Source organism: Triticum dicoccoides, chromosome 2A (genome assembly GCF_002162155.2).
Source record: "Triticum dicoccoides isolate Atlit2015 ecotype Zavitan chromosome 2A, WEW_v2.0, whole genome shotgun sequence".
NCBI classification, from domain to species: domain Eukaryota; kingdom Viridiplantae; phylum Streptophyta; class Magnoliopsida; order Poales; family Poaceae; genus Triticum; species Triticum dicoccoides.
In genome coordinates, this window is record NC_041382.1 from 787,926,780 (window position 1) to 787,939,097 (window position 12,318).

The window sequence follows — 12,318 nt, forward strand, 5'->3', positions numbered from 1 at the left end:
GCACTTAGGGGTGCCTTCCACTAGTAGGACTCCTCCCCCATGGAAACCCTAGGCGCATGGGCCTATAGGGGCAGGTGCCCTTGGCCCATGTAGGCCAAGGCGCACCCCCTACAGCCCATGTGGCCCCCCGGGATAGGTGGCCCCACCCGGTGGGCCCCCGGGACCCCTCCGGTGGTCCCGGTACAATACCGATAACCCCGAAACTTGTCCCGATGGCCGAAACGGCACTTCCTATATATAATTCTTTACCTCCGGACCATTCCGGAACTCCTCGTGACGTCCGGGATCTCATCCGGGACTCTGAACAATATTCGGGTTACTGCATACACATATCTTCATAACCCTAGCGTCACCGAACCTTAAGTGTGTAGACCCTACGGGTTCGGGAGACATGCAGACATGACCGGGACGACTCTCCAGTCAATAACCAACAGCGGGATCTGGATACCCATGATGGCTCCCACATGCTCCACGATGATCTCATCGGATGAACCACGATGTCGAGGATTAATCAACCCCGTATACAATTCCCTTTGTCAATCGGTATGTTACTTGCCCGAGACTCGATCGTCGGTATCCCAATACCTTGTTCAGTCTCATTACCGGCAAGTCACTTTACTCGTACCGTAATGCATGATCCCGTGATCAACCACTTGGTCACCTTGAGCTCATAATGATGATGCATTACCGAGTGGGCCCAGTGATACCTCTCCGTTATATGGAGTGACAAATCCCAGTATCGATCCGTGTCAACCCAACAGACACTTTCGGAAATACCTGTAATGCACCTTTATAGTCACCCAGTTACGTTGTGACGTTTGATACACCCAAAGCATTCTTACTGTATCCGGGAGTTACACGATCTCATGGTCAAAGGAAAAGATACTTGACATTGGAAAAGCTCTAGCAAACGAACTACACGATCTTGTGCTATGCTTTAGGATTAGGTCTTGTCCATCACATCATTCTCCTAATGATGTGATCCCGTTATCAATGACATCCAATGTCCATAGCCAGGAAACCATGACTATCTGTTGATCAACGAGCTAGTCAACTAGAGGCTTACTAGGGACATTTTATGGTCTATGTATTCACACGTGTATTACGATTTCCGGATAATACAGTTATAGCATGAATAAAGACAATTATCATGATCAAAGAAATATAATAATAATACTTTTATTATTGCCTCTAGGGCATATTTCCAACAGTCTCCCACTTGCACTAGAGTCAATAATCTAGTTACATTGTGATGAATCGAACACCCATGGAATTCTGGTGTTGATCATGTTTTGCCCTATTGAGAGGTTTAGTCAACGGATCTGCTATATTCAGGTCCGTATGTACTTTACAAACCTCTATGTCTCCATCTTGAACATTTTCACGAATGGAGTTGAAGCGACGCTTGATGTGCCTTGTCTTCTTGTGAAACCTGGGCTCCTTGGCAAGTGCAATAGCTCCAGTGTTGTCACAAAAGAGTTTGATTGGCCCCGACGCATTGGGTATGACTCCTAGGTTGGTGATGAACTCCTTCACCCATATTGCTTCATGTGCTGCCTCCGAGGCTGCCATGTACTCCGCTTCACATGTAGATCCCGCCACGACGCTCTGTTTGCAGCTGCACCAGCTCACTGCTCCACCATTCAACATATACACGTATCCGGTTTGTGACTTAGAGTCATCCAGATCTGTGTCGAAGCTAGCGTGGACGTAACCCTTTACGACGAGCTCTTCGTCACCTCCATAAACGAGAAACATTTCCTTAGTCCTTTTCAGGTACTTCAGGATATTCTTGACCGCTGTCCAGTGTTCCTTGCCGGGATTACTTTGGTACCTTCCTACCAAACTTACGGCAAGGTTTACATCAGGTATGGTACACAGCATGGCATACATAATAGAACCTATGGCTGAGGCATAGGGGATGACACTCATCTCTTCTATCTCTTCTGCCGTGGTCGGACATTGAGCTGAGCTCAATTTCATACCTTGCAAAACAGGCAAGAACCCTTTCTTGGACTGATCCATTTTGAACTTCTTCAAAATCTTATCAAGGTATGTGCTTTGTGAAAGACCTATGAGGCGTCTTGATCTATCTCTGTAGATCTTGATGCCTAATATATAAGCAGCTTCTCCAAGGTCCTTCATTGAAAAACTCTTATTCAAGTAGGCCTTGATGATGTCCAAGAGTTCTATATCATTTCCCATCAAAAGTATGTCATCTACATATAGTATGAGGAATGCTACAGAGCTCCCACTCACTTTCTTGTAAACGCAGGCTTCTCCATAAGTCTGCGTAAACCCAAACGCTTTGATCATCTCATCAAAGCGAATGTTCCAACTCCGAGATGCTTGCACCAGCCCATAAATCGAGCGTTGGAGCTTGCACACCTTGTTAGCATTCTTAGGATTGACAAAACCTTCCGGCTGCATCATATACAATTCTTCCTTAAGGAAACCATTAAGGAATGCTGTTTCGACGTCCATTTGCCATATTTCATAATCATAGAATGCGGAAATCTCTAACATGATTCGGACGGACTTCAGCTTTGCTACCGGTGAGAAAGTCTCATCGTAGTCAACCCCTTGAACTTGTCGATAACCCTTAGCGACAAGCCGAGCTTTATAGATGGTCACATTACCATCCGCGTCTGTCTTCTTCTTAAAGATCCATTTATTTTCTATGGCTCGCCGTTCAACGGGCAAGTCAGTCAAAGTCCATACTTCGTTTTCATACATGGATCCTATCTCGGATTTCATGGCTTCTAGCCATTTGTTGGAATCCGGTCCCGCCATCGCTTCTTCATAGTTCGAAGGTTCACCGTTGTCTAACAACATGATTTCCAAGACAGGGTTGTCGTACCACTCTGGTGCGGAACGTGTCCTTGTGGACCTTCGAATTTCAGTAGGAGCTTGATTAGAAGTATCTTGATCATCATGAATAACTTCCTCTCTAGTCGGTGCAGGCACCTCAGGAACATTTTCTTGAGTTGCGCCATCTACCGGTTTAAGAGGCAATACTTCATCAAGTTCCACTTTCCTCCCACTTACTTCTTTCGAGAGAAACTCTTTCTCTAGAAAGGATCCATTCCTGGCAACAAAGATCTTGCCTTCGGATCTGAGGTAGAAGGTATACCCATAAGTTTCTTTAGGGTATCCTATGAAGACGCATTTTTCCGACTTGGTTCGTGCTTTTCAGGTTGAAGTTTCTTGACATAAGCATCGCATCCCCAAACTTTTAGAAACGACAGCTTAGGTTTCTTCCCAAACCATAATTCAAACAGTGTCGTCTCAACGGATTTCGACGGAGCCCTATTTAAAGTGAATGCGGCAGTCTCTAAAGCATAGCCCCAAAAGGATAGCGGTAAAACGGTAAGAGACATCATAGATCGCACCATATCTAATAGAGTGCGATTATGACGTTCGGACACACCGTTACGCTGAGGTGTTCCAGGCGGCGTGAGTTGTGAAACTATTCCACATTTTCTTAAGTGTGTGCCAAATTCGTGACTCAAGTATTCTCCTCCACGATCTGATCATAGAAACTTGATTTTCCTGTCACGTTGATTTTCAACCTCACTCTGAAATTCCTTGAATTTTTCAAAGGTTTCAGACTTGTGTTTCATTAAGTAGACATACCCATATCTACTTAAGTCATCAGTGAGGGTGAGAACATAACGATAGCCACCGCGAGCCTCAACACTCATTGGACCGCACACATCAGTATGTATGATTTCCAATAAGTTGGTTGCTCGCTCCATTGTTCCTGAGAACGGAGTCTTGGTCATTTTACCCATGAGGCATGGTTCGCACGTGTCAAATGATTCATAATCAAGAGACTCTAAAAGTCCATCTGCATGGAGCTTCTTCATGCGTTTGACACCTATGTGACCAAGGCGGCAGTGCCACAAGTATGTGGGACTATCATTATCAACCTTACATCTTTTGGTACTCACACTATGAACATGTGTAGTAATACGCTCAAGATTCATTAGGAATAAACCATTGACTATCGGAGCATGACCATAAAACATATCTCTCATATAAATAGAACAACCATTATTCTCGGATTTAAATGAGTAGCCATCTCGTATTAAATGAGATCCTGATACAATGTTCATGCTCAAACATGGCACTAAATAACAATTATTGAGGTTTATAACTAATCCCGTATGTAAATGTAGAGGTAGCGTGCCGACGGCGATCACATCGACCTTGGAACCATTCCCGACGCGCATCGTCACCTCGTCCTTTTCCAGTTTCCGTTTATTCCGCAGCTCCTGTGGTGAGTTACAAATATGAGCAACGGCACCGGTATCAAATACCCAGGAGTTACTACGAGTACTGGTAAGGTACACATCAATTACATGTATATCAAATATACCTTTGGTGTTGCCGGCCTTCTTGTCCGCTAAGTATTTGGAGCAGTTCCGCTTCCAGTGACCCTTCCCTTTGCAATAAAAGCACTCTGTCTCAGGCTTGGGTCCATTCTTTGACTTCTTCCTGACAGCTTGCTTGCCGGGTGCAGCAACTTCCTTGCCGTCCTTCTTGAAGTTCTTTTTACCCTTGCCCTTCTTGAACTTAGTGGTTTTATTGACCATCAACACTTGATGTTCCTTCTTGACTTCTACCTCTGCTGATTTCAGCATTGCAAATACTTCAGGAATGGTCTTTACCATCCCCTGCATATTGAAGTTCATCACAAAGCTCTTGTAGCTTGGTGGAAGCGACTGGAGGATTCTGTCAATGATCGCGTCATCCGGGAGATTAACTCCCAGCTGAGTCAAGCGGTTATGTAACCCAGACATAGTGAGTATGTGCTCACTGACAGAACTATTTTCGTCCATCTTACAGCCGAAGAACTTATCAGAGACTTCATATCTCTCGATCCGGGCATGAGCTTGAAAAACCATTTTTAGCTCTTCGAACATCGCATATGCTCCATGTCTCTCAAAACGCTTTTGGAGCCCCGGCTCTAAGCTGTAAAGCATGCCGCACTGAATGAGGGAGTAGTCATCAGTACGTGTCTGCCAAGCGTTCATAGCGTCTTGGTTCTGTGGGACGGGTGGATCACCTAGCGGTGCTTGTAGGACATAATCTTTCTTGGCAGCTATGAGGATGATCCTCAGGTTCCGGACCCAGTCCGTATAGTTGCTGCCATCGTCTTTCAGCTTGGTTTTCTCTAGGAACGCGTTGAAATTGAAATACAACGTTGGCCATTTGATCTACAGGACATATTGTAAAGATTTTAGACTAAGTTCATGATAATTAAGTTCATCTAATCAAATTATTAATGAACTCCCACTCAGATTAGATATCCCTCTAGTCATCTAAGTGTTACACGATCCAAGTCGACTAAGCCGTGTCCGATTAACACGTGAGACGGACTAGTCATCGTCGGTGAACATCTTCATGTTGATCGTATCTTCCATACGACTCGTGTTCGACCTTTCGGTCTCTGTGTTCCGAGGCCATGTCTGTACATGCTAGGCTCGTCAAGTTAACCCTAAGTGTTTTTGCATGTGTAAATCTTGCTTACACCCGTTGTATGTGAACGTAAGGATCTATCACACCCGATTAACACGTGATGCTTCGAAACGACAAACTGTAGCAACGGTGCACAATTAGGGGAGAACACTTCTTGAAATTGTTGTAAGGGATCATCTTATTCACTACCGTCATTCTAAGTAAACAAGATGCAAAACATGATAAACATCACATGTAATCAAATAATAATAGTGACATGATATTGGCCAATATCACATAGCTCCTTTGATCTCCATCTTGGGGCTCCATGATCATCCTTGTAGATCGTCATACTCATCGACATGTAAGTCGTGATTCCTATTACAAGAACATGATCAATCTCATACATCACATATATCATTCATCACATCCTTTTGGCCATATCACATCACATAGCATACCCTGCAAAAACAAGTTAGACGTCCTCTAATTGTTGTTTGCATGTTTTACGTGGCTGCTATGGGTTTCTAGCAAGAACGTTTCTTACCTACGCAAAGACCACAACGTGATATGCCAATTGCTATTTACCCTTCATAAGGACCCTTTTCATCGAATCCGATCCGACTAAAGTAGGAGAGACAGACACCCGCTAGCCACCTTATGCAACTAGTGCATGTCAGTCGGTGGAACCTGTCTCACGTAAGAGTACGTGTAAGATCGGTCCGGGCCGCTTCATCCCACGATGCCGCCGAATCAAGATAAGACTAGTAACGGCAAGCATATTGAACAAAATCAACGCCCACAACTACTTTGTGTTCTACTCGTGCAAGAGAACTACGCATAGACCTAGCTCATGATGCCACTGTTGGGGAACGTTGCAGAAAACAAAAAAATTTCCTACGGTTTCACCAAGATCCATCTAGGAGTTCATCTAGCAACGAGTGATTAGATGCATCTACGTACCTTGTAGATTGCGAGCGGAAGCGTTCAAAGAACGGGGATGATGTAGTCGAACACGACGTGATTCAAATCACCTATGATCAAGCACCGAACGGACGGTGCCTCCGCGTTCAACACACGTACGGGACGGGAGACGTCTCCTCCTTTCTTGATCCAGCAAGGGGGGAAGAGAGGTTGATGAAGATCCAGCAGCACGACGGCGTGGTGGTGGATGCAGGGCGTCACAGTAGCAGGGCTTCGCCTATACTACGAGAGAGAGACGTAACGGGGAGAGAGGAAGCACCAAAGGCTGAGGTCTGAAATCCCTCCTCTCCTCAACTATATATAGGAGGGCCAAGGGGGGGTGGTGCGCAGCCTAGGAGATCCAATCTCCTAGGTGCGGCTCCCAAGGGGAGGTTTCCCTCCCCCCCCAAGGCACTTAGGGGTGCCTTCCACTAGTAGGACTCCTCCCCCATGGAAACCCTAGGCGCATGGGCCTATAGGGGCTGGTGCCCTTGGCCCATGTAGGCCAAGGCGCACCCCCTACAGCCCATGTGGCCCCCCGGGACAGGTGGCCCCACCCGGTGGGCCCCCGGGACCCCTCCGGTGGTCCCGGTACAATACCGATAACCCCGAAACTTGTCCCGATGGCCGAAACAGCATTTGCTATATATAATTCTTTACCTCCGGAGCATTCCGGAACTCCTCGTGATGTACGAGATCTCATCCGGGACTCCGAACAATATTCGGGTTACTGCATACACATATCTTCATAACCCTAGCGTCACCGAACCTTAAGTGTGTAGACCCTACGGGTTCGGGAGACATGCAAACATGACCGGGACGACTCTCCAGTCAATAACCAACAGCGGGATCTGGATACCCATGATGGCTCCCACATGCTCCACGATGATCTCATCGGATGAACCACGATGTCGAGGATTAATCAACCCCGTATACAATTCCCTTTGTCAATCGGTATGTTACTTGCCCGAGACTCGATCGTCGGTATCCCAATACCTTGTTCAGTCTCGTTACCGGCAAGTCACTTTACTCGTACCGTAATGCATGATCCCGTGATCAACCACTTGGTCACCTTGAGCTCATAATGATGATGCATTACCGAGTGGGCCCAGTGATACCTCTCCGTTATATGGAGTGACAAATCCCAGTATCGATCCGTGTCAACCCAACAGACACTTTCGGAAATACCTGTAATGCACCTTTATAGTCACCCAGTTACGTTGTGACGTTTGATACACCCAAAGCATTCTTACGGTATCCGGGAGTTACACGATCTCATGGTCAAAGGAAAAGATACTTGACATTGGAAAAGCTCTAGCAAACGAACTACACGATCTTGTGCTATGCTTTAGGATTAGGTCTTGTCCATCACATCATTCTCCTAATGATGTGATCCCGTTATCAATGACATCCAATGTCCATAGCCAGGAAACCATGACTATCTGTTGATCAACGAGCTAGTCAACTAGAGGCTTACTAGGGACATTTTATGGTCTATGTATTCACACGTGTATTACGATTTCCGGATAATACAGTTATAGCATGAATAAAGACAATTATCATGATCAAAGAAATATAATAATAATACTTTTATTATTGCCTCTAGGGCATATTTCCAACAGAAATATAGGTTCATTTTCACCAAAATTTGGATCATTTTCTGCACCGATTTCTGCCGCGTCTTCTGCAAGGCCCTGCACAGGAGTAGATACAACACCAGTACTGGTAGGATCATCAGTTGGATTAGTGCAATTGTCACCCCCTCGATCTATGTTTTGGAGATTGGGTGGAAGGAGAAGAATTTCTTTCCTAAGGAGTGTTCCGGCGTTCGGATGAAGGGACTCAAAAGGGTATACGGATTCATCAAACACGACATCTCGAGAAATATATACCCTACCGGTGGAAACATCTAGGCACTTGACTCCTTTATGGATGGGACTATACCCAAGGAAGACACACTTCTTTGAACGAAACGCAAGTTTACGTGTATTATATGGACGAAGGTTGGGCCAGCAAGCACAACCGAATACACGTAGTGATTTATAATCAGGAGTAATGCCAAAAAGACGTGTGAGAGGAATCTCATAGTTGATAACCTTGCTAGGGAGTAAATTTATGAGATATGTGGCAGTCAAGAAGGCTTCATCCCAGAACTTTAATGGCATCGATGCATTTGCTAGTAAGGCTAACCCTACTTCAACAACATGACGGTGTTTCCTTTCAGCGGAACCATTCTGTTGATGTGCATGGGGGCATGAAACATGGTGTGAGATGCCAAGTTCCTGAAAAAACAAATTAAGCTTCTTGTACTCACCTCCCCAGTCAGTCTGCGTAGCAATGATCTTTGTGTCTAGTTTTCGTTCAACAAGGTTTTGAAAATAGGATATGATAGCTGATGACTTTTAGCTTGTTGACAAGGATCACAAACGGACTCAATGCTAGACTCAAGACAATGGGGAAGTTTATTTCTACTAAGAACAAGCTTAACAATGACTGATGAAGGATGGCCTAATCTACTGTGCCACTTTGCTGAAGAAGGCTTGATAGCAACACAGGCTTGTTTATTCGATGATGTTGTTGAAGATATGATTGGATAGAGACCTCCCACACGCTTGCCCCTAAGAAGTACCCTCCTCGTTTCCAAGTCCTTAACCAAGAAAAAATAAGGATGAAACTCGATGAGAACACGATTATCAAGGGTAAATCTATGAACAGAAAGGAGACTTTTTGATGTTTCAGGCACATGCAGAATTCTATTGAGATGAAAATCTTTTGTGGGGGGTTTTAACAATTGAACTACCAACATGAGTAATATCCATACCAGAACCACTTGCAGTGTGCACTTGGTCACCTCCACGATACTTGTCTCGAACCGTCAGCTTGTCGAGCTCCCCCGTGATGTGGTTTGTAGCCCCGGTATCCGCATACCAATTCGTGTCGACGCCATAGGAGTCAGTGACCATGTTGGCCCCCTTCTCCTCCTATTCATCTTCATCGTACATGTGCCAACAGTCACGAGCACCTCCTGGATGGTGCTTGTAACATATCTGGCATTCTGGATAATCCCGGGGTTGTTGCTGACGCTTCTGTTGTGGACGACCACGGCCGCTGCCACTGTTGCCGCCAGATGGAGTTGGGGAAGGGTGCCTTCCTCGGCCGCGGCCCCTGTTGCTGCATCCGCGTCCTCTGCCATAGCCGCGCCCGCACCCTCTGTACACCATGTTTGCAGAGGTTTTGAAGCCGGTGTGAGGGCCATCGCCAAGCATCTCCATGCGCTGATCGGATGCTGCAATCTGAGCGAACAGATTATCCACTGAGATTTGGTTCTTTACTGCACCGATAGCCGCCACAACGGGGTCATAATCTCTGTTGAGGCCGGCAAGCACATAGTCCACCATCTCTGGGTCCGAGACGGGGCGACCCGCCGCTTCAAGATCATCTCCCAGTCTCTTCATCCTGGAGATATAGATGCTGCTAGACATGGAGTCTTTCTTTGTGTTGGTGATGGCGATCTGTAGGTTGGTGATGCGCAACTGGGACTGCGAGGCGAACAGGGTAGTGATGGCAGTCCAGAGATCGAGCCTCGTCTCCTTGCTCGCAACTTGGGCGAGGATATCCATTGACAGAGAATTCAGGAGATGGCTCAGGACTTGCTGGTCCTTTGATATCCACTGCGCATACAGAGGATTGGATTCTGTGGCGGTGGTTTTGTCCGCCTGCTCCTGCTACACCGTCTTCGATGGCGCTGCATCTAATCCGTCCAGGAGGCCGGTGACCTTCGCTCCTCGCAAGCCTGGCATGACATGTGCCTTCCATAGGATGAAGTTGGTCTTGGTGAGCTTCTCAGATGGGAGAGCACCAAGGTTGAGGGAAACGGTGGATGAGGATGACATGGTGAGGGTAATCGAGGAAGGAGGTTGCTGGCTAGATCGATGGGAAGAGGATGGCTCTGTATACCATGTTAGGTGGAAGTGTTCCTACTGCCTCGTGAGGGAGCCGCGTGTATGTATTGATCAAGGCAGGAAACGCCCCTGCCATGGCTTATAAGGTTGCACCGATCTCTTGGGGATTCGGTAGTTACATAGGAGATAGAAAGAGCCATGGGAGAGGAAGAGATAGAGTTAGTTTGAGATTACAACAAAAATATATCTCTAAGTCTAACAGGACATGGAACATTCGTCGGCTCATGGGACTCGACGCGTCGCCATCTTCCATGCCCTACTCTTCCTTGTCGAAGCTCTTGGCCTACACGTCGCCAGTGGACGTGAGATCGACGATTGATTCGTCGTGTGGGAGGCCGACACGTCCACCATGACACTGTTGCGGCGCCGGGTGTTGCCGGTCACCCGTTGTGGCACCGGAGTGCGACTCTACGTCGCCGGCGTCCGTTGCAATGTCTCCACGGCCGCACGGCCTCCGACAAGGCAGCGGCACTAGACTCACGCCCGATCCATGTGTCATTTGGGCGCCATAATCGATTGCTTCTGTCGTCTTCTCGGTGCACCATAATCGACTGCGTCTGACGTCTTTTTCGGTGCACCATAATCAACTGCATCTCTAATGGTTGATGAGTCGACGCCTTGGGCGGTGACTGCGTCCCCTTCTGATGCCTTCCTTGTCTTCTCCTCTGTTCCCTCCTGCAGTCAGAGCAGGAGTGTCATGGACATAAGTGACGAGGCGAACACTGTTGGCTAGAGTTTGTTGCCGTTGTGTAGCCGTAGATGTAGCCATGGATGTCGACGTCTAGGTAGTCAATCATATTTTTTTTGACAAAGAGTGAATTTTATTTTCACAAAAAGTGTATCAAGAGATACATAACACAATGGGCACACATCTGGAATCTGCATAATTAAGATGCACACAACCAACACCAACACACACACACACGAAAACACGCCGACAACAAGCAAAGTCATATAAGACCAAAGTTATGCGTGGGCGAGAAGAAAAAAAGAGAAAACCCTAAAGTGGTCAGATATGCGATCGACAAACTGCAGCAATGACCACAACCATCTCATGACACCACAAGGACGACAAGATTCTTCAAAAGCAGGGGCGACACTCAAGCATCGTCGTCACCTGATTCAACCACCAAGGTCAGAATCTAGATTTTCACCCTGAACAATCAATCCAAGCATATCCGAGCAATGCCTTCAATAAGGTAACGACGTAAAAATATATTTCCATTGTCAGGTATAACCAGCTCGGATCAGACCTAGGCTTTCACCCCTGAACTCGAGACCGGATGTTGGGTAGCACCACCATCAAAGTCACTCCCTCCGTTCCAAATTACTCGTCGTGGTTTTAGTTCAAATTTGAACTAAAACCACGACGAGTAATTTGGAACGGAGGGAGTAGTTTATATTCAAATTAGTTTAGTTCGTGCCTTGACAAATTATAGATATATAGTCATACAGACTGTAGACACTAAAAATCAATTATACATTTTCTGTTTTTTATTTGTGCTTGTGTAGACAGTAGACATGAAGAGGAAGAAAGCGGAATTGATTCAAGCTCTCAACCGTCGAAACATGATGCCAGTGCAAACAACGTGCAACCTAGCGAAGGGGAGCAGCCTAATCGATCCACAAAGTAAGTCTAAAGATTTTTATTGATGTCATGAGGTAAGCAAGAATGATTTAATTCCAAACATTTATAATTTCTATGTCTCTTTAGAGGAAATAATGAATCGAGGATTCCCAAAACCAAGGTAATAGCCGGACCAATATTTAATTTATAGACAAACTCCTAATCCCAAAATTATGCCACTATAAAATTTCACAAATCTACATCTCTTATGTCGTTGTATTTCTATTAGTGCTCAGAGTTGCTATCTATTTTTTCTCTTATGACTTTAAGAGGGGGATTAATTCTGTTAAGAAATTGGTGTAA

The 12,318-nt window shown here is 46.0% G+C and overlaps 1 pseudogene; it reads right to left on the reverse strand.

The window, feature by feature from the left end:
- Positions 1-9,389, reverse strand: part of LOC119358506 — a 37,103-nt pseudogene extending 27,714 nt beyond the window's left edge.
- Between the last annotated feature and the right edge of the window lie 2,929 nt (positions 9,390-12,318).